The sequence below is a fragment of the Budorcas taxicolor genome, chromosome 1 (genome assembly GCF_023091745.1).
Source record: "Budorcas taxicolor isolate Tak-1 chromosome 1, Takin1.1, whole genome shotgun sequence".
NCBI lineage: Eukaryota > Metazoa > Chordata > Mammalia > Artiodactyla > Bovidae > Budorcas > Budorcas taxicolor.
In genome coordinates, this window is record NC_068910.1 from 101,602,615 (window position 1) to 101,626,136 (window position 23,522).

Here is a 23,522-nt window from a genome sequence, read left to right on the forward strand (position 1 = left end):
CAATCCCTGGATTAGGAAGATCCCCTGGAGAAGGGAATGGCTATTCACTTCAGTATTCTGGCCTGGAGAATCCCATCGACTGTATAGTCTACATGGTTGCAAAGAGTTGGACACAATGGAGTGACTTTCACTTTCTTAAAACAAAAGCTGAGATAATAACTTAATTATTAGATGATTTTCTGGTCTAAAAGGAACTTCCCGTCTTTTGCGAAAGCTATATCCTCATAGAATGGAAACTTCTGACAGAATATATTTTATATTATGTAATTTCAACAGATTTTTTAAATTAATTTTAAAATGAATTGAATATTTGGTAACGAAATTTTTCCTGCAAAATGAAAAATACATTTTAAGATGAATAAAATACTTCTTTAAATCAATATTGGAACATTCATGTTTCTTTCTATCTTACTGTTATTCTTTTGGAATGGCTTCTCAGATGAAAGAAAAATATAAAAATGTGAAAAAATGTAAAAATCTAAACATTCAGTGTTTAAGTGACTTTAAGAAAGTCACTGGGGTGAGCAATAATAGATATCATTCTTTAGCGCTTTATCTTTTTAGCAGAGGTTTCATGCGTGGTCGAGAGATGATAAATAGGATGAGACTCTATTTTTTGATGCAGAATATAGAAAAAACAAAAGAACAAACCCTGGGAGCTTCCAGGGAACAGGTTTGTCAGAGAAAAAAGCCCTAGAAGCCAGTAGTCCTGCTTTCTGATTTAATTTTACTGATTAGCTGTGTATGGATAACTTTCTCTGCATCTTGGAGGTTTAATTCCCTCAATTGTAAAATGAACAGCTTAGAACAGATGCTTCCTAAGGTTCTCCAACTATTGCAATCTGAAGAATAAAATGAACAAGAGAAAGATGCCAGCTGGTAAAGCACATAAGACTTTCACTGTAGAATGCTACTTGCAGCATTTTCAACTTAGCAAAACAGAATTTTATAGATACGGGAATGAAGCCTGGGAAAAGTTCCATCAATGCAGACTGATTAAAGATATTCAAGCTAGGCACATATAATGAACTGTACTTGTCCAGAAAAAAGAGAACTAGTTACATCATGTGGTACAGAATTCTGTGCAGGATAATAAACTTTTCTTTCTGATATCTAAAGGGATGAGAAATTAAGTAAATAAAGCTGGAATTTAGCAAATGCATGCCCAGAGGCAGGAGATTAAGAACCCTTTTATCATCACTATTTAATTTAGTAAAGCACTTTTAAGTTTAAGTAACTTTCTCATGCTGCTTGACAACTTAGTTGACTCTACAGTGACATGAACCAAAACGATTCCTAAAATAACCACACTTATGCTATAGCTACATCTCATCAAGGTTTTGCCAACACACTTTGTGTGACGTGGGAAAAGACACAGCCCTCTGTGCAAATTGTGAACCTAAATAAAGACCAAAAAATCCTTGACTTCAAAGTTCATGCTGTGTTCATGACTCAGCCTGCTAGTGTCACAGCTTGCTGGCACTGCAACTTTTTTTTTTTATTATTATTACAGGTATTTCTTTGGCTTTAATTTAAGCAGAAGAAAGTTGGAGTCTTTTCCAATCATAAACCTAACATTGAAAATAGCCTTCAGACTCAGAAGTGCTAACGTCGAGACACAACATAATTATCATCTTTCCTACTCTTACTGTTGAGCCCAGCTGCCTCCAAAGAAAATGAAAATGATGTGATTCCACAGGGGGAAACGAAACAGAATGGATCATTTATCTTCTCCAATCCACAGGAATATCTTAATTTGTATGCACTCTGTATTTCTCTTGTGCAGGTTGTCATGAGGCTATGTGTTTATCCTCTACACCTGGATGAGCTGACTTAGCCCAATGCCTCCACGCCTTGATCTTGAAGATCTTTCTTCTCCTCAGGAGCATCTCATTCATTTTACATAGGGAAAGTTAAATTTAGCAAAAGGAGCCTTTCAGATCAGAGAGTTCTTGCTGATCTGGGAACCTGTCAAGGTGATTCTGTGCCAACTTGGACCTGCCTGGGGATGAAGCTTCCAATCTTGCCAAATGTTGTGCTTATTTTGTGACAAAGATGAAAGTCACAGTTGGATTTAAAAGGATGCCATCCAGTTTATTTTATTCTTGTCTCAGCTCTTTAAATCTATGTCTCCATGACTGAAGGCTTTGTAAATAAACAGGTGTCCACATGTCCCAGTGTGAATTAAAATTGTATGGAGCTAGAGAGGAAGTTGATTTGTTGAAAAAAGAAAAATTATTATAATAATTTTGTTCGGTATATAGAAATAATAGTTGAATTGTTCTATAATTTATTTCATACATATATTACTGGTCATACACTATTTTCATGGGATTTTGGGTAGGTGTCTTAAGGATATGAATTTGACATATGTCACAAGAGTTAGACAAGCTCTGGTCAATATAAGAACTGTTTATAGACCAGTAAGTTTTTTTAGTAAGTACTAAAGAGAGGCCATCTTACATATCTGTGATTTTATGTACAATATTATACACTAAAATAGATTCTTAAATTCAGATATTCTCAGCCAGAAATGCTTTGCCATTTCTTTTTAACATACATAAAAATGTTTTTTTTCTTCTGTTGGTGAATAAGAAAATGATATAAATATTCCCAACTATTTACTATGAATAATATCAGATATGTAAATTAACAGATACACATACACAAACATTTATGCAAAAGCACATTTTTTTCTAATTAACTAATTTCCCCAAGCATTAAGGAATCCACTATTTGAATATTATGCAGCTAAGGTACCTACCTACTTTTACTACTGCTTCAGTGAACTATATACCCAAGTGATTTACAATAGCATAATAATTTAAGCATTGACAGGGGCATTCATAGGGGTTATATTATTTTTAATATTAAATATGGGAATTCACAATGATGTAGTATTTACTGTAAAGAAAATTTTGAGAGTTTTAATATGCAATATGTGAACCATGAACTTCCACATGTTCAAGGTGGTTTTAGAAAAGGCAGAGGAACCAGAGATCAAATTGCCAACATCTGTTGGATCATCAAAAAAGCAAGAGAGTTCCAGAAAAACATCTATTTCTGCTTCATTGACTGGGCCAAAGCGTTTGACTGTGTGGATCCCAATAACTGTGGGAAATTCTTCAAGACATGGGAATACCAGACCACCTGACCTGCCTCTTGACAAACCTGTATATAGGTCAGGAAACAACAGTTAGAACTGGACATGGAACAACAGACTTGTTCCAAATAGGAAAAGGAGTACGTCAAGACTGTATATTGTCACTCTGCTTATTTTACTTATATGCAGAGTACATCATGAGAAATGCTGGGCTGGAAGAAGCACAAGCTGGAATCAAGATTGCTGGGAGAAATATCAGTAACCTCAGATATGCAGATGGCACCACCCTTATGGCAGAAAGTGAAGAGGAACTAAAAAGCCTCTTGATGAAAGTGAAAGAGGAGAGTGAAAAAGCTGGCTTAAAACTCAACATTCAGAAAACAAAGATCATGGCATCTGGTCCCATCACTTCATGGGAAATAGATAGGGAAATAGTGAAAATAGTGTCAGACTTTATTTTTCTGGGCTCCAAAATCACTGCAGATGGTGATTGCAGCCATGAAATTAAAAGATGCTTATTCTTTGGAAGGAAAGTTGTGAATAACCTAGACAGCATATTAAAAGACAGAGACATTATTTTGCCAACAAAGGTCCATCTAGTCAAGGCTATGGTTTTTCCAGTGTCATGTATGGATGTGAAAGTTGAACTATAAAGAAACCCGAGCACCGAAGAATTGATGCTTTTGAACCGTGGTGTTGGAAAAGACTCGAGAGTCCCTTGGACTGCAAGGAGATCCAACCAGTCCATCCTAAAGGAGATCGATCCTGGGTGTTCATTGGAAAGACTGATGTTGAAGCTGAAACTCCAATACTTTGGCCACCTGATGGGAAAAGCTGACTCATTTGAAAAGACCCTGATGCTGGGAAAGCTTGAGGGCAGGAGGAGAAGGGGATGAAAGAGGATGAGATGGTTTGATGGTATCACCAACTGGATGGAAATGGGTTTGGGTAGACTCTGGGAGTTGGTGATGGACAGGGAGGCCTGGCGTGCTGCAGTTCATGGAGTCGCAAAGAGTCACAAATGGCTGAGCAACTGAACTGAACTGAACTGAACTGAATATTACATATAACACATTATAAATATATATTACATATACATATAATATTTGTGTGTGTGTGTGTGTGTGTTCAGTCACTCAGTTGTGTCCTACTCTATGCAACTCCATGGACTATAGCCCAACCAACTCCTCTGTCCATGGGATTTTTCAGGCAAGAATACTGGAGTCATTTCCTCCAGGGAATCTTCCCAACCCAGGAATCAAACCCACGTCTCTTGAGCTGGAGGCAATTTGTTTACCACTGAGCCACCTGGGAGGCACCGTATGATATTCATACTGCATAGAAAATATCCTAACTTGAATAGTCATAGTACTTATACTCTGACACATTTAAAAACATTTATTTACCATATATGTGTTCATTTTCAAATGTGTTCACCTTATATCATATTCACAGAAATATATAATATATGTACTTGAGGAAATACACATAATAAAGCATCTATGTCATACATATCATTTGTTTTGCAGCATTTATATTACCTAGCTTGAGGTCTAGGAATTTTGCAAGGGGATGATCAATTATTTAATTTAAATATATAAATTATTCAATTACAAATGTAATCACAGCAGGAAACTAAATACTTCACAACCAGAAGCCAAAAGATGCTAACATCTGTTTCTTAAAAATACAATACCACAATAATTTGTCTCAGTAAAACTTTCATTATTTTAACATTTTAAATATTTACTTGCATGAACAAATGAATCTAATGCCATAATATTACAGTTTCACCCTAAAGAGAGAAAGCGAATCTTCTCACAGATCTCCTAGCAGCTGTGTGATGGCCAGCTGTTAGGAGATGGCCCCATACACCTTGAGTATGTGGAAGCTATTGGTATAGGGGAGCTGTGGTCACAGGGCCACATGACTCTCATTCTGTAGTTGGCTATATCAGGTGTTCCACATGGTGATCATACAGTTCCAATAGCAGCAAGGAGATATGTGATTTTCAAGTCCCTACTTGTGTCACTTTTGCTACTGTCCCATTGGTTAACACAAGTCACATACCAAAGTCTGGGTTCAGAGTGGGAGGGCCCTACAATGGGCACGGACGCAGGAGGTGGGAGGAATTTGTTGTCTTTTTTGGCCAGTACCACAAAGATCATTCCCAAATGTTTACATTCTTCTGAAGGAACCTCCTTTTCTAAATCTCCAGGTTTTGAAGTGGAGACAAACGAACATAAGTAGCAGCTTGATTGCTATAACCAAAATACGAAGTAAAGTAACATAATTAGTAAATAAAAAGGTCAAGGGTGATGTGTCATAGAAGGGCAAGGCAGTGTAAGGGCTCGCAGAGTGGCAGAGTTCCTTCAAAGTATTCACTGTATTTTATATGCCTTCTACTCTAGCTGTAGAAGACCAACATTTTTTTCTTACTCATACCATCCAGATACAGTATTTTCCAAGTGTGATCTCTGGACTAGCTACAGTAGTGCTACAATGGTACTATCTGAGATGTTTGTGACAACTGTGGCTTCCCAATTCCCACTATCAGAGGTTTTTGACTCAGAAAGGTGTAGACAGTAATAAAATGATCAGCAATGAGCATTGCACATAATTTTATTAACAAGAAACACAGCTCCATAGAGCAACAGCATGTAGTTCTGAACTGAATTCTCAAAATCTAAGGTCAGCACTGAGGATTCTAGTGTACTAAACCTTAAGGATTAAAAGGTGTAATTTTACCTCCAAAAAGAAAACCTTTCTCTTTTATTCCTGGTTGAGTTAGATACCAATAGCAATATGCAATCGTTTATTTTCTTGCTTGATAAAGTCTCAAGATATTTCTCCTACTTCTAGATGCCCAGATGTGTAATGAATCCCCTCATAGAAGAAACAAGAATACTATTTACACTTCAAAATTGCTTTTAAACCTTAAAATTCATAACTTACTAAATAAAAATACCTTTTAACATCAAAACTGAAGCTTATAAAAATGAAATAAATGAATTTTCATGATATCTAAATATTAAAAACATCTGCTATTTGTTCTTTATAACTTCCAGAATTATTTTTTGTAAATGTTGAAAGTGATAATATTCTTCCAAACTCACTTTTGTTTTTTCAGGGAGATTTTTCAAAAACCTGTGGCTGACCACTCTAATATCATAAATTAAAAAATGCAAGTAGTTTTTAAGCACGATGCCATGGAACAGAAAACAAAAATAAAAGTCAGATGTTGTGACTTCCTATAGAGTATTCTTTTAACAACACATTTCAAGGCACTAAACTAAGTACAGAAATGATCTGAGAAATGATCTGAGAAGTCTCTTTTCCTAAGGCTATCCATATGTTGGGGTAGGCTTGGATCCAGTCCTGCCTAGAAATTGGGGAACTAACTAATGAGCCCTGTGTTTCTTCCTGCTGATAATTCTATATCATTATAAATCTTGCAAGATATACCACTCCCTAAACAGGTTTTCAATAGTTGAATATTCACTTGTTACAGAAGCAAGCAATCCACCCTCACTATAATAACTTTCAAAACTAACTGACAAAATCACCTTATTTACCTATCTAAATATGAGTTTTTTAGTGTTGATGTTTCTCAAGTCGAAATGTCAGCGTGTGTGAGCTCTAATCAGAGTGGGGAGAAGGCAAGAACAGATTGTCTTTAACATCAGGCAAGAGTGTTATCTTGGACTGTCTTCTCAGCCTGAGGTGCTTTGACACTTCCTTCTAACACACCTAAAAATACTTTTATTTTCCCCTCCTGCTGCTGCAGTCACAGGCATTAAGTCAATTGAAGAGGCATATAATCTATCTTTTGAATATATCAATGAGCAGTATCCTCAAAGACCTACCAACATTGCCTTCATTGAGAAAGCATAAACAATTGTACAAAGAATGAATATTTTTCTTAAATCATACAAACAAAAAATGGAAAACAAAAGTATGTATATCTCTTTACCAAAAAGTACATATAAATTAAGACTTTATATATATAAATAATAAAAAAAGCAAAGAAAATATATTTGATTCTTGGGAGAATCAATTATAAACATGTTAAAAAATAATAGACAGTATTTTGAAGATATTAATCATATACCCAAAATAAATAGCTAAATAAATCTATATTTTGAGCATCAAAGGATACACATTGCAAGCCTTTTCATTCATTGACTTAATCATTCAAAATATAATTATTGAGCATTTATTATGTGCTAGCATTGGGCTTCCCTTGTGGCTCAGCTATTAAAGAATCCGCCTGTAATGCGGGAGACCTGGGTTTGATCCCTGAGCTGGGAATCTCCCCTGGAGAAGTGAAAGTCTATACACTCCAGTAGTCTGGCCTGCAGAATTCCATGGACTGTATAGTCCATGGGATTGCAAATAGTCGGGCATGACTGACTTTCGCTTACTTAAGACATTGTACAAATGCTGAGAACACAGAGCCAACATCTCAGAATTTATTAACCAGTGATGTGTGTGTGCATGCTCTGTAACTCAGTCGTGTCCAACTCTTTGTGACCCCATGAACTTTAGCCTACCAGGCTCCTCTGTCCATGGAATTCTTCAGGTAAGAATACTTGAGTGGGTTGCCATTTCCTCTTCCAGAGAATCTTCCCAAACCAGGTATCAAACCCATCTCTCTTGTGTCCCTTTGCAGTGGTAGGTGGATTCTTTTCTACTGAGCCACCTGAGAAGCCCCATTATCTAGTGGTAGAGGCACATATATTAATGTGATCAAAATCACAAAGAAAAATATAAGAGGGTTGATAACAAATACCATGGCTTTATAGTCTGAGGATCAAGGAAAGCTTCAGAGAGAAAAGCATTCTAATTCAGATCATGTTGCACTACATGAAAGTAATCACAATCCTTCCTGTCGGAATTACTATCTATGTTCCCATAGCAATCCCTGTTATATATCAGTCATAGAACTTGATAAGTTGTTTTCTGTTTTGATTTCTAGATTTGAGTGAGGAGTTTCATACAGGGAATGGACTATATATTTTTAGTCTTGTTAACCTCATGTAGTCATGTATGGATGTGAGAGTTGGACTGTAAAGAAAGATGAGGGCTGAAGAATTGATGCATTTGAACTGTGGTGTTGGAGAAGACTCTTGAGAGTCCCTTGGACTGCAAGGACTTCCAAGCAGTCCATCCTACAGGAAATCATTCTTGAATATTCATTGTAAGGACTGATGCTGAAGCTGAAACTCAAATACTTTGGCCACCTGATGCGAGGAACTGACTCATTTGAAAAGACCCTGATGCTGGGAAAGATTGAAGGTGGGAGGAAAAGGGGACAGCAGAGGATGAGATGGTTGGATGGCATCACTGACTCTATGGACGTGAGTCTGACTAAACTCTGGGAGTTGGTGATGGACAGGGAAGCCTGGGGTGATGCACTCCATGGGGTAGCTAAGAGTTGGACATGACTGAGTGACTGGACTGAACTGAACTGAACTGAACCTCAGCTCATGAAATATTGAAATCCATCAATAAATAAATAGCTGTCAAATGAATGAATGACTTAAATTGACAATTACATAATATAGTTGAATATTCATATTTTTAATATCTGTAAATATGCATTTATAGATATAATTATTTTATCAACTGGCACCAAAGTTCTTCATAAGGAGGAAATGTTGTTTAGGAAATTAAACTCCTTTGATGTGGAAAATGAGACCCTGAGGCTGTACTGTGAAAATAAACAGCAAAATAAAGCTAATAGCTAAACTTCTATGAATAAAATATGATGATGGAACATTTGGAAGTAGGAAAGTAGAAAAAAGAGAAAGAACAAAGTTCGAGTGATGACATGTGAGGAGACTGAAGACTAGTTAGAAAGATGACCAGGCAGAATTTTGTAAGGACGGAGTGACAAAAATATCTTAAGTCACAAGAATGTGTAACAAGCCATTTAAAATTATTTGCATTTGTGTGCTATAAAATTCCCTCTGTTTCCTGAAACTCAGTAAATTGTATCACAAATGCAAATATTTTGTCTTATCTTTGGAAAATCCAAGTAAAGCCTGAATTTCAATTATGGGGCAATGTAAAGAAGAGAAGAGGTTGACCATGAAAAATGAGATGCAATCGAGATTAATAGTTTATTAAGAGGACTTCAGATCCTGGATATTATGGAGTTATTGGTACCGGACCAACTATCTTGCAGCAAACAGTCATAAAACTGGACAAAGTATACGAGCCACTTGCTTTTATTACACAAAGTATAATTATTGAGCCCTTTCTCTGGGCTAGTCACTGAGCAAGTGATGACAGCTGTGACGCATCTGTGATCTCTGAGAGGATGTGACCCACGAAAGTGAAAGTGAAAGTGAAGTCACTCAGTCCTGTCCGACTCTTTGCGACCCCGTGGACTGTAGCCCACCAGGCTCCTCCGTCCATGGGATTCTCAGGCAAGAATATTGGAGTGGGTTGTCATTTCCTCATATCTCCCCTGGACAATTCTCTATTCGTAGTGCATGAAGTTGGAGTCCAAGAAGGGCAGGTAAGTCCTGCTGAGATGAGATCAGAGCTTGGGACAACTGATGTGGCTGGAGATAGAACTGTGCAGGAGGAAGTACAAAGGTCTCTTCCTGCATCCTAGGGCGAGAGCTGGCCTGCATAAATGCAGGGCTGGGTTATCAGGCAGCAGTTTCTACTGGATTGGAAATGGAATTAAGCTCTTAGAGGTGAAGTGGAACTGGCAGATGTTGGGGACTGGCCTAGCACAAAGAAATCCAGGGCCATTTAAACTCTTAAGCAAATCAAAAATTGAATAGTCTAAATCAAAGTTTAGTAATCAAAAAAAAATCAACAGTCACTCCCTAGTGACCTACATAAGAACAAACTCTTAAAAAGAGCGGATACATGTATATGTACAGTTGATTCACTTTGCTGTACAGCAGAAAGTAACATTACACTTTAAATCAACTATACTCCAATAAGATTTTTAAAAATATTCAACTGCTTATCAGCTACATACTCTATGTGAAGTGTTGTGTTAGCCTGGAGGAATACAAAGATTTACCAGGTATTATTTCTACTGTCAAGGAATTTACAATATAGTGACTGAAGTAATATTGAATAAGGACCTCACGAAAAGAATGGTCTTCTCTAAGCCTCCCTTGAGAAAGCCTAAAATCAAGAGTTGAAGAGATTCACGCTTTGGAGTTTTAGACTTAGCAAATTTGAAGCATTTGAGGAATGCTGGGATTCCTACAGATTGACCTTCAGAAAGAATAAAAATAAGCCTGCACAGTTTCAAGATGATCATCTAGTAATTGTCTTGTATCTTAGACAAATTAATCTTCTCCAGAGAAAAAATAACAGAATCTAAAGTCTGTATAATGCATCTGCACAATAGCTAGAATATAATCAGAAATGTGACCTTCATTCAGGAAAGATATCATTTAAGAGAAACTAAGCCTGAACATTTTAAGGAGGCTAATATAAATATGCTCAAAAATTTAAAGAAAATGTAATCAACAAATTAATGTGTTTGTTTTTTTTTTGCTTTACTGAGTCAGTAGGGATTTCAGCTGAAAATTATAAAATTAGAAACATTAAAAAATCAAATAAAAGTTCTAAAATGAAAGAAATTAAAATGTAAAACTCACTAGATATGTTTTATAGCATACTGGAGATACTGGAAGAAAACGTGTGAGGATTTAAAGAAAGGTTAATAGAAAAAAATTCAATTTGAGAAACAGAGGTAAAAGTGAGGCAAAAATTGTACACTTCCTGTCTTATTCCTAGTATTGACAATTTCTCCAAGGTCTGCTTCCAATTTTGGGGACTGGAGTAGAAACCTGTATTTGGGCCCTGGATGCACTTGTCACTGCTGTGGTAGGTTTGTTACAGGCCCTCTCTGAAGACAAAACTAGAGAATATTTATGTGTATATTAACACATCATACGCAAGCATCTATAATTCTGTCTCTAATCACCAGGATCTATATTAAGCTATATATAGGGCTTCCCTGTGGCTCAGCTGGTGAAGATCCACCTTCAAGGAGGAAGACCCAAATTCCAATCCTGTGTCAGGAAGATCCTCTGGAGAAGGGAATGGCTACCCACTCCAATATTCTTGCCTAGAGAATTCCATGGACAGAGGAGCCTGGCAGGCTGCAGTCTACGGGGTCCCAAAGAGTCGGGCATTACTGAGAGATGACTGAGAGGCTAACACTTTCACTTTTTTCAAGCACCGTCTCTCTAGCACTGCATAGTTCATCCTATTCTCCTCCCTTTGCTTTACTGTTAGCTTTCTTTTCCAGCAGTCCTAGGTTCTAACATTGCCATATCCATTCACTTATTTATTCATTCCTAGTAAATAGTACAGTGGTTTCACAATTCTTAACCTATCAGTTCAGTTCAGTTCAGTCACTCAGTCGTGTCCGACTCTTTGCGACCCCATGAATCGCAGCATGCCAGGCCTCCCTGTCCATCACCAACTCCCTGAGTTCACTCAGACTCACATCCATCGAGTCCGTGATGCCATCCAGCCATCTCACCCTCTGTCAACCCCTTCTCCTCCTGCCCCCAATCCCTCCCAGCATCAGAGTCTTTTCCAATAAGTCAACTCTTCGCATGAGGTGGCCAAAGTACTGCAGTTTCAACTTTAGCATCATTCCTTCCAAAGAAATCCCAGGGCTGATCTCCTTCAGAATGGACTGGTTGGATCTCCTTGCAGTCCAAGGGACTCTCAAGAGTCTCTCTCTCTTCTCCAACACCACACTTCAAAAGCATCAATTCTTTGGCGCTCAGCCTTCTTCACAGTCCAACTCTCACATCCATACGTGACTACTGAAAAAACCATAGCCTTGACTAGATGGACCTTAGTCGGCAAAGTAATGTCTCTGCTTTTGAATATGCTATCTAGGTTGGTCATAACTTTTCTTCCAAGGAGTAAGCGTCTTTTAATTTCATGGCTGCAATCACCATCTGCGGTGATTTTGGAGCCCCCAAAATAAAGTCTGACACTGTTTCCACTGTTTTCCCATCTATTTTCCATGAAGTTATGGGACCAGATGCCATGATCTTCGTTTTCTGAATGTTGAGCTTTGAGCCAACTTTTTAACTCTCCTCTTTCACTTTCATCAAGAGGCTTTTTAGTTCCTCTTCACTTTCTGCCATAAGGGTGGTGTCATCTGCATATCTGAGATTATTGATCTTTCTCCTGGCAATCTTGATTAGTGCAAAAAAAGTTTACCAATTAGGGCACAGTACTTATGTACAATTCCTTTCGCTTTAATACTACAAATTCTACTCATTTCCAGAATGACTTAGGTCGGTATTCCCCACCTACCATGCATCACTTTAGTGGAAATATGACATACATTTGTAACCCAGTTGGATTATTTTGTCCACATTTGTATTTCTTCCTAGATCCTAAAGGATGATGCTGTGAAAGTGCTGCACTCAATATGCCAGCAAATTTGAAAAACTCAGCCATGGCCACAGGACTGGAAAAGGTCAGTTTTCATTTCAATCCCTAAGAAAGGCAATGCCAAAGAATGTTCAAACTACCACACAATTGCACTCATCTCACACGCTAGCAAAGTAATGCTCAAAATCCTTCAAGCAAAGCTTAAACACTATGTGAACCATGAACTTCCAGATGTTCAAACTGGATTTAGAAAAGACAGATGAACAAGAGATTAAAATGCAACATCTGTTATATCACAGAAAAAGCAAGAGAGTTCTAGAAAACATCTACTTCTGCTTTATTGGCTATGCCAAAGCCTTTGACTCTGTGGATCACAATAAACTGTGGAAAATTCTGAAAGTGATGGGAATACCAGACCACCTGACCTGCCTCTTGAGAAACCTGTATGCAGGTCAGGAAGCAACAGTTAAAACTGGACATGGAACAACAGACTGTTTCCAAATTGGGAAAGGAGTACATCAAGGCTGTATATTGTCACCCTGCTTATTTAACTTGTATGCAGAGGACATCATGAGAAACGCTGGGCTGGAGGAAGCACAAGCTGGAATGAAGATAGCCAGAAGAAATATCAATAACCTCAGATATGCAGATGACATCACCTTTGTGGCAGAAAGCAAAGAAGAACTAAAGAGCCTCTTGATGAAAGTGAAAGAGGAGAGTGAAAATGTTGGCTTAAAGCTCAACATTCAGAAAACTAAGATCATGGCTCCAGTCCCATCACTTCATGGCAAATAGATGGGTAAACAGTGGAAACAGTAAGAGATTTTATTTTCTTGGGCTCCAAAATCACAGCAGTTGATGACTATAGCCATGAAATTAAAATACACTTGCTCCTTGGAAGAAAAATTATGACCACCCTAGACAGCATATTAAAAAGCAGAAACATTACTTTGCAAACAAAGGTCCATCTAGTCAAAGCTATGGTTTTTCCAGTGGTCATGTATGGATGTGAGAGTAGGACTATAAAGAAAGCTGAACTCAGAAGAATTGATGCTTTTAAACTGTGGTGTTAGAGAAGACTCTTGAGAGTCCCATGAACTGCAAGGAGATCCAACCAGTGCATCCTAATGGAAATCAGTCCTGAATATTCATTGGAAGGACTGATACTGAAGCTGAAACTGCAACCCTTTGGCCCCCTGATGTGAAGAACTGACTCATTTGAAAAGGCCCTGTTGCTGGGAAAGATTGAAGGCGGGAGTAGAAAGGGATGACAGGATGAGATGATTGGATGGCATCACCGACTGATGGACATGAGTTTGTGTAAACTCCAGTGATGGACAGGGAAGCCTGGCGTGCTGCAGTCCATGGGGTCACAAAGAGTCGGAAACGATTGAGTGACTGAAATGAACTGAACTGAACTGAACTATATCCCTCAACATATGGGTTGGCTTTTATTTTCCATGAAAAGTCATGGATGCATATTATAAGCACTATAGCTGCTATTCAAATAATAATTTTTAACTAAGGTAATAATCTAATACAGTTGATAAAATGGAATGCTCTACAATATCCTATTGTCCAGAGAGAGATCAGGGAAATAGGAAGGTGGAAGCCAAACATAGAAGGAAAAAAAAATAGCAAGATGATAGATTTAAAGTCAACCATATCAATACCTGGGGCTTTCCAAGTGGCACTAGAGGTGAAGAATCCACCTGCCAATGCAAGAGACTCAAGAGACCTGGTTTGATTTCTGGGTCCAGAAGATCCCCTGGAGTAGGAAGTAGCAACCCACTGCACTATTCTTGCTGGAAAATTCCATGGACAGAGGAGCCTGGTGGCTATATTCCATGGGGTTGCAGAGTCAGATATGACTAAACAACTGTGCATATCAACAATTACGTTAAATGTAGATGAACATAACATTTCAATAAAAAGGAAAGCAATTTATTGAGTCAGTGAGAAAGCAAGACCTAACTCTATTGTTTCTGAAAGAAACAGATGTTAAACATAAAGAAGTGAACAATTTGAAATTAAAGGGACTGGAAAAGATCTATCATACAAACTGTACACATAAGAAAGATAGTCTGTCTGTATTAACCTGTATTAATATCAGATAACTTAGACTGCAAGCCAAAGAATATAATAAAGAAAGAGGGGTATTTAATAATGATTAAAGGGGTAATTCATCAGGAAGACACAATAATCCTAAATATGCATGACTTAATAACAGAGTTTCAAAATTCATGAAGCAATGCTGACAGAACAAAATTGAGAGAAATGGAGAAATCTGCAACTATAGCTAAAGGTTTTTAACAGTCCCTTCTCAATAATTGATAAAATAGTAGACAAAAAATCAGAAAAGATTTAAACAACACCCTCAGTATGGATCTCTGAAAGCAAACCCTGAACAAGAGTTTGTGGTGCCAGACAACATTTGGAGGAAGAAGGAAACAGAATTGGACAAGAAAAGAAGTCAAATTGTGACATAGGTCTGACAAATTCTGAGACTAACCCAGTGAGGAGCTCTGGAGAAAATATTTCCAGTAAGAATGACCCACAGCACACTGAATTAGCAGTGTCCTTATCCTAGTACCTCTCTTAGTAACTGCTTGTGAGCATTCCTGGGGAAAAATATGACCTCTGGTGAGGCAACTCTTACAGTTAAGCGAAAACTCAGTTCAGTTGAGTTCAGTCGCTCAGTCCTGTCCAACTCTTTTTGACCCCATGGACTGCAGCATGCCAGGCTTCCCTGTCCATCACCAACTCTTGGAGCTAGCTCAAACTCATGTCCATTCAGTCAGTGATGCCATCCAACCATCTCATCCTCTGTTGTCCTCTTTTCCTCCTGCCTTCAATTTTTCTCAGCATCAAGGTCTTTTCCAATGAGTTAGTTCTTCACATCAGGTTGCCAGAGGATTGGAGTTTCAGCTTCAGCATCAGTCCTTCCAATGAATATTCAGGAATTATTTCCTTTAGGATGCACTGGTTTTCTCCTGGAAGGCCAAGGGAGTCTCAAGAGTCTTTTCCAACTCCACGGTTCAAAGGCACCATTTCTTCAGTGCTCAGCTTTCTTTGTAGTCCAACTCTCACATCCATACATGATCACTGGAAAAATCATAGCCTTGACTAGACGAACCTTTGTTGGCAAAGTAAAGTCTCTGCTTTTTAATATGCTGTGTAGGTTGGTCTTGGCTTTTCTTCCAAGGAGTAAGCGTCTTTTAATTTCATGGCTGCAGTCACCATCTGCAGTGATTTTGGAGCCCAGAAAAATAGTCTTTCACTGTTTCCATTGTTTCCCCTTCTATATGCCATAAAGTGAGGGGACCGGATGCCATGATCTTAGTTTTCTGAATGTTGAGTTTTAAGCCAACGTTTTCACTTCTTTCTTTCACTTTCATAGACAGGCTCTTTAGTTCTTCATTTTATGCCATGAGAGTAGTGTCAGCTGCATATCTGAGGTTACTGATATTTCTACCAGCTATCTTGGTTCCAGCTTGTGCTTCATCCAGCCTGGCTCTTCACATGATGTATTCTGCATATAAGTGAAGTAAACAGGGTGACAATATACAGCCTTGATGTGTGCCTTTCCCTATTTGGAACCAGTTCATTGTTCCATTTCTTGTTCTAACTGTTGCTTCAATACCTGCATACAGATTTCTCAAAAGGCTCTGGTATTCCTCTCTCTTTAAGAATTTTCCAGTTTGTTGTGATCCACATAGTCAAAGGTTTGGCATAGTGAATGAAGCAGATGTTTTTCTGGAATTCTCTTGCTTTTTCTATGATGCAAAGGATGTTGGCAATTTGATCTCTGGTTCCTCTGCCTTGTCTAAATCCAGCTTGAACATCTGGAAGTTCTCAGTTCAGGTACAGACAAAGCTTAGCTTGGCGAATTTTGAGCATTACTTTACTAGCGTGTTAGAAGAGTGCAATTGTTTAGTAGTTTGAATATTTTGGGGGATTGCCTTTCTTTGTGATTGGGATGAAAACTGACCTTTTCCAGTTTTGTGGCCACTGCTAATTTTTGCAAAATTGCTGTCACATTGAGTGCAGCACCTTAACAGCATCATCTTTTAGGAACTGAAATAGCTCAGCTGGAATTCCATCAGCTCCACTCTTTTGTTTGTGGTGATGCTTCTTAAGGCCCACTTGACTTCACACTCTAGGATGTCTATAAAAACCTGGTGGGATGAAATTAAGTCACCTTTCCAGAATCCTATGCTGACCAGACCAGCTGAAATACAGAAAGCAGTTAAAACAACACCTGAGTAATTATCTAAGGCATATCTAAGGTAACTTCACACTTGAATATGCAGCTCTCTGTTGCTAGAACTACTATGTACCTATCCTCTGATTTTTCAGAGCCTAGATATGTCAGTATAAAAAATCTTTTGGTTCATAAGAGAAGGTAAGACTATTACAGCAGACTTGGTGGCTAAGAAGAAATCAATGAGTACTTATATTTTGCAACTCTGGTGAATATTACATGAAACATAACTGAAACCAAGTGCCACAAGACTGTAAGAATAATGCCTCAAAGTATTTTACAATGTGAAGTTAAATTATGAAGTATACCTTCTCAGATATTTGGCATTACAGTATCACAATAGCAAAGGGAATTCCAGTCTTTTCATCCCTTCTAAGTCCAAGGACTTGATTTTGCTACACTATTATTATCAAAGATTAACTCAAGTTGGTTCTGAAACAAGATTATATAGAAGCAATGCAACAGTGGATCCTTGGTTATATTTGATTGAGTGCTGAAAAATCTCCTCTGTTACCAGTTGAAAAGCATAATTCAATGTCTTAAAGTAACAAGGAATATGGTAGGTAAAGTGCAGAGTAAGAAATAAATAATAACCCCTGACTTTTCAGTGTTACTTGATTGCCCAAGGAGGGTTTATTTGCCAAAAGTCACACAATATTGAGAAATAAGAAAGAAAGCAAACAAGCCTTATTGCCCAACCTTCTCCTCCAAACCACTTTGGGACATATTCCAGGAACTGCATCATTCTTTTGGTTTGAGGATAATGATGTAAAACAGTGCCAATTCAGGCTTTTGAATATAAATGTATTAAATACACTTGTGATGCACTTCTAATGGTCAAAGGAAGCCATAATAAAACAAACATTAAACATTTACTACAGCATTACTCTTGGCTTACAAGTAAGGCTTCTAAAACCTATCATTTTATACCTGTGAAAAAATGTGATGATCACATTTTCCATGTCTTACAGCACTGAATAAGTGAGGTACAGCACTCTACCCAAGGACAATTACACACACCTTTCCCATAACAAGCTGTGATAGATAGAAAAAAAAAATCTACTCATTAATCAATCAAAATCTCACTGAAAAAAAGTTGTCATGAGAAGCCTGTCCACTATTCCTGCTTCTCTAACAAGATGTAAGGAAAATGTAAAATTATAAAATGTGAAAGAGAATATGCCATATAATGACAGGCATACCAATCCCAAAGAAAGGCAATCCCAAAGAATGTTCAAACTACCTCACAACTGCACTCATCTCACACACTAGCAAAGTAATGCTTGAAATTCTCAGACCCAGGCTTCAACAGTATATAAAATGTAAACTTCCAGATGTTCAGTTGAATTTAGAAAAGGCAGAGGAACCAGAGATGAAAATGCAAAATCTGTTGCATCATAGAAAAAGCAAGAGAGTTCCAGAAAAATATCTGCTTCTGCTTTACTGATTACACTAAAGTCTTTGACTGCGTGGATCACAACAAACTGTGGAAAATTCTTAAAGAGACAGGAATACCAGACCACCTGACCTGCCTTCTGAGAAATCTGTATGCAGGTTTAGAAGCAACAGTTAAAACAGGACATGGAACAACAGTTCAGTTCTATTCAGTCACTCAGTCGTGTCCGATTCTCTGTGACCCCATGAACTGCAACACGCCAGGCCTCCCTGTCCATCAACAACTCCCAGAGTACACCCAAACCCATGTCCATTGAGTCAGTGATGCCATCCAACCATTTCATTCTCTGTTGTCCCCTTCTCCTCCTGCCCTCAATCTTTCCCAGCATCAAGGTCTTTTCCAATGAGTCAGCTCTTCACGTCAGGTGGCCAAAGTATTGGAGTTTCAGCTTCAACATCACCTTTTCCAATGAACACCCAGGACTGAGCTCCTTTGGGATGGACTGGTTGGATCTCCTTGCAGTCCAAAGGACTCTCAAGAGTTCTCCAACACCACAGTTCAAAAGCATCAATTTTTCTGCACTCAGCTTTCTTTATAGTCCAACTGTCACATTCATACATGACTACTGGAAAAACCATAGATTTGACTAGACAGACCTTTGTTGACAAAGTAATGTCTTTGCTTTTTAATATGCTGTATAGGTTGGTCATAACTTTCCTTCCAAGGAGCAAGTGTCTTTTAATTTCATGGCTGCAATCACCATCTGCAGTGATTTTGGAGCCCAGAAAAATAGGCTGTTCCAAAAATTGGAAAAGAGTACATCAAAGCAGTATATTGTCACCCTAGTTATATAAATTATATGCAGAATACATCATGTGAAAATCCAGGCTGGATGAAGCACAAGCTGGAATCAAGATTTCCGAGAGAAATATCAGTAACCTCAGATATGCAGATAATACCACCCTTATGGCAGAAAGCAAAGCAGAACTAAAGAGACTCTTGATGAACGTGAAAGAGGAGAGTGAAAACGTTGGCTTAAAACCCAACATTCAATAAACTAAGATCATGGCATTTGGTACCATCACTTTATGGCAAATAGACAGGGAAACAGTGGAAACAGTGAGAGACTTTTTTTCTGGGCCCCAAAATCACTACAGTTGGTGACTGCAGCCATGAAATTAAAAGATGCTTGCTCCTTGGAAGAAGAGCCAAGACCATCCTACACCGCATATTAAAAAGCAAAGACATTACTTTGCCAACAAAGGTCCACTAGTCAAGCCTATGGTTTATCCAGTAGTCATGCATGGATGTTAGATTTGGACTGTGAAGAAAGCTGAGCATTGAAGAACCGATGCTTTTGAACTGTGCTGTTGGAAAAGACTCTTGAGAGTCCCTTGGACTGTAAAGGGATCCAACCAGTCCACCCTAAAGGAAATCAACTCTGAATATTCACTGGAAGGACTGATGCTGAAGCTGAAACTCCAATCCTTTGGCCACCTGATGCAAAGAACCAGCTCGTTTGAAAAGACCCTGATGCTGGGAAAGATTGAAGGCAGGAGGAGAAGGGACGACAGAAGATGAGATGGTTGGATGGCATCACTGACAGCATGGACATGAGTTTAATCAAGCTCAGGGAGTTGGTTTTGGACAGGGAAGCCTGGTGGGCTGCAGTCCATGGGGTCGCAAGTAGTTGGACACACTGAGTGTCTGAACTGACTGAGTGACTGAATGCTTAGTGCTTCTAATTGCAAAGCATCTGGTCCCATCACTTTGTGGGAAATAGATGGGAAACAGTAGAAATAGTGTCAGACTTTATTTTTTGGGGCTCCAAAATCACTGCAGATGGTGATTGCAGCCATGAAATTAAAAGACGCTTACTCCTTGGAAGAAAAGTTATGACCAACCTAGATAGTATATTCAAAAGCAGAGACATTACTTTGTCGACTACGGTCCGTCTAGTCAAGGCTATGGTTTTTCTTGTGGTCATGTATGGATGTGAGAGTTGGACTGTGAAGAAGGCTGAGCGCTGAAGAATTGATGTTTTTGAACTGTGGTGTTGGAGAATACTCTTGAGAGTCCCTTGGACTGCAAGGAAATCCAACCAGTCCATTCTGAAGGAGATCAGCCCTGGGATTTCTTTGGAAGGAATGATGCTAAGGCTGAAACTCCAGTACTTTGGCCACCTTATACGAAGAGTTGACTCCTTGGAAAAGACTCTGATGCTGGGAGAGATTGGGGGCAGGAGGAGAAGGGGACAACCGAGGATGAGATGGCTGGATGGCATCACAGACTTGATGGATGTGAGTCTGAGTGAACTCCAGGTGATGGTGATGGACAGGGAGGCCTGGCGTGCTGCGATTCATGGGGTCGCAAAGAGTCGGACACAACTGAGTGACTGAACTGAACTGAACTGAACTGATTCTCTGAAAGAATTCAGAAAATAACACGTTTTCTCCTTTATTCTCACCGTTCACTTGGGGTTAAGGAGTCAAAGAGAAGCTTATTCATATATCCCTGAAAAGATCATCCAGAGAAGACAGTACAGGGTTTTCTGCTTTGAAAAGGCAAGTAGGCTATGTGTCCAAGGCTTGTCAATGAAATGAAATGCACCATGTCATTTTTGCCCTCCCCTCAGTTAGGTGAGCAAAATTTATTGAACATATCGATTAAACTCTTTTCTATCTTCTTTTCTGGGTTTTCTGGAAGTAGTAAAATGCCCACAGAATCTATATGTTCAAACTTAAAATGTTGACTTTGATTGCTGAAGGTAGAGCTAATTTTTCCAATAGTGCAGAGTAATTCAGTTCTGGATTTCCATTGCCAGAATCCCTTTAATGCCTCCTTGTATTTGTGCAGTTTTTTAAGATTTTAAAAATTTTGCTAAATAGAGATTCAAATTTGGTTTTGTTTACCATGAGATTTTAAGCAAACTAAAGGAAGAGAGAACATTTTTTTAAAATTCTTTATATCATACTATAAAATCTCTCATGTTTTCACGATAAAATGTGATAGATTAAAGTACTAATTAAATCTTTTTAGGTCATTATACCTCAGGTCTCTCTCTCTCTCTCTCACACACATACAAATAGCATATTTTCTATGTAGAGAACATATGTTGTTTAAAAGAAAGTAAGAATGATCTCTTAAATCATATTTGTTTGTTTTAGACACTAAGTTGTATCCAACTCTTTTGGGACTCCATGGACTATAGTTCCCCAGGCTCCTCTGCTCCATGGGGTTTACCAGGCAAGAATACCAGAGTGCATTGACATTTCTTTCTCCAGGGGATCTTCCCAACCCAGGGATTGAATCTATGTGTCCTGACTGGCAGGCATATTCTTTTACCACTGAGCCACCAGAGAAGTAAAATAAAGATTAGGTTTTATTGGCTACTGATAATTTATTCTGGGCCTCCCTGATGGCTCAGCAGTAAAGAGTCTGCCTGCCGATAGAGAAAATGAAGGTTCAATCCCTGGTGGGCTACAGTCCATAGGGTCGCAAAGAGTCAGACACAACTGAGCAAGTAATAGCACAACATTAAGGAGTTAACAGCAATTACTTTTCTTAATATATTCAGTTCAATTCAGTTCAATAAATATATTAATATGTAAGTAACTTCGTGTCAGACACTTTGTTAATTAGATAGTAGAAAGGGGAAAACAAACAAAATACAGTTCTGCTCTCTAGCTGCTCAGTCTAGCTTAAAAATAAATTTGAATACTGTAGTCATATATCTTTGTTATTAAGTTACCAATTTTTACTCTTTTGCATGTTTTACTTTTATTAAATACTTAATTTTAAAGAGCCGTTTTCTATTCACAGAAAAATTGAGGGGAAGTTACAGACATTTTCTATATACTGCCTGCTCCTACACATGCACAGCCTCCCCTATTAGCAACATCCCCCACCAGACACGTTTGCTACAGTTGATGAACTTGCATTGGTACAACATAGCCACCTGCATTTTATACTTTCTACTAGGGTTCTCTCTTGGTTTTGTACATTTTGTGGATTTGGACAAATATTTGATGACATGTACCCATCATTATAGTATCATATAGACTATTTTTATTGACCTAAAAATCCCCTGTGATCTCTCCACCTCCTCATCCCTCTGACCTTTTTAAAATCTCCATAGTTTTGCCTTTTCCTGAACATCATATAATTGGAATCAAACAGTACATAGCCTTTTCAGACTGGCTTCTTTCACTTAGTATTTAAATCTCCTCCATACCACTTCATGGCTTGATAGCTTATTCCTTTTTAGCACTGAATAGTATTCCTTTGGGGAGAAGGTGATGGCACCCCACTCCAGTACTCTTGCCTGGAAAATACCATGGATGGAGGAGCCTGGTGGGGTGCAGTCCATGGGGTCGTGAAGAGTCAGACACTACTGAGTGACTTCACTTTCACTTTTTACTTTCATGCATTGGAAAAGGAAATGGCAACCCACTCCAGTGTTCTTGCCTGGAGAATCCCAGGGACGGAGGAGCCTGGTGGGCTGCCATCTATGGGGTCGCACAGAGTCGGACACGACTGAAGTGACTTAGCAGCAGCAGCAGTATTCCTTTGTGTGAATGGTCCACAGTTTACTTATCCTTTCACCTACTGAAAAATATCTTGTTTGTTTACAATTTTTGGCAATCGGGACTTTCCCAGTGGTCCAGTGGTTAAGACTCCACACTTCCAATGCAGGAGGCATGTGTTCAATCCCTGGTCTGGGAACCAATCTTCCACATGCCTCGCAGTGTGGCCAAATGAAACAAACTAAACACATTTTGGCAAGTATGGAGAAAACTGTTGTAAACATGGGAGTGCAGGGTTTTGTGTGGGCATACATTTTAAAATCTTCTGTGTATTATAGTTTTCTATATATAGGTCTTTAGTTTCTTTAGGTAGATATATTCCTAAGTATTTTATTCTTTTCGTTGCAATGGTGAATGGAATTGTTTCCTTAATTTCTTTTTCTACTTTCTCATAATAGATGGAGAAATATACCATGTTCATGGATCGGAAGAATCAATATAGTGAAAATGAGTATACTATCCAAAGCAATCTACAGATTCAATGCAATCCCTATCAAGCTACCAGTGGTATTTTTCACAGAACTAGAACAAATAATTTCAAGATTTGTATGGAAATACAAAAAAACCTCGAATAGCCAAAGCAATCTTGAGAAAGAAGAATGGAACTGGAGGAATCAACTTGCTTGACTTCAGGCTCTACTACAAAGCCACAGTCATCAAGACAGTATGGTACTGGCACAAAGACAGAAATATAGATCAATGGAACAAAATAGAAAACCCAGAGATAAATCCACACACATATGGACACCTTATCTTTGACGAAGGAGG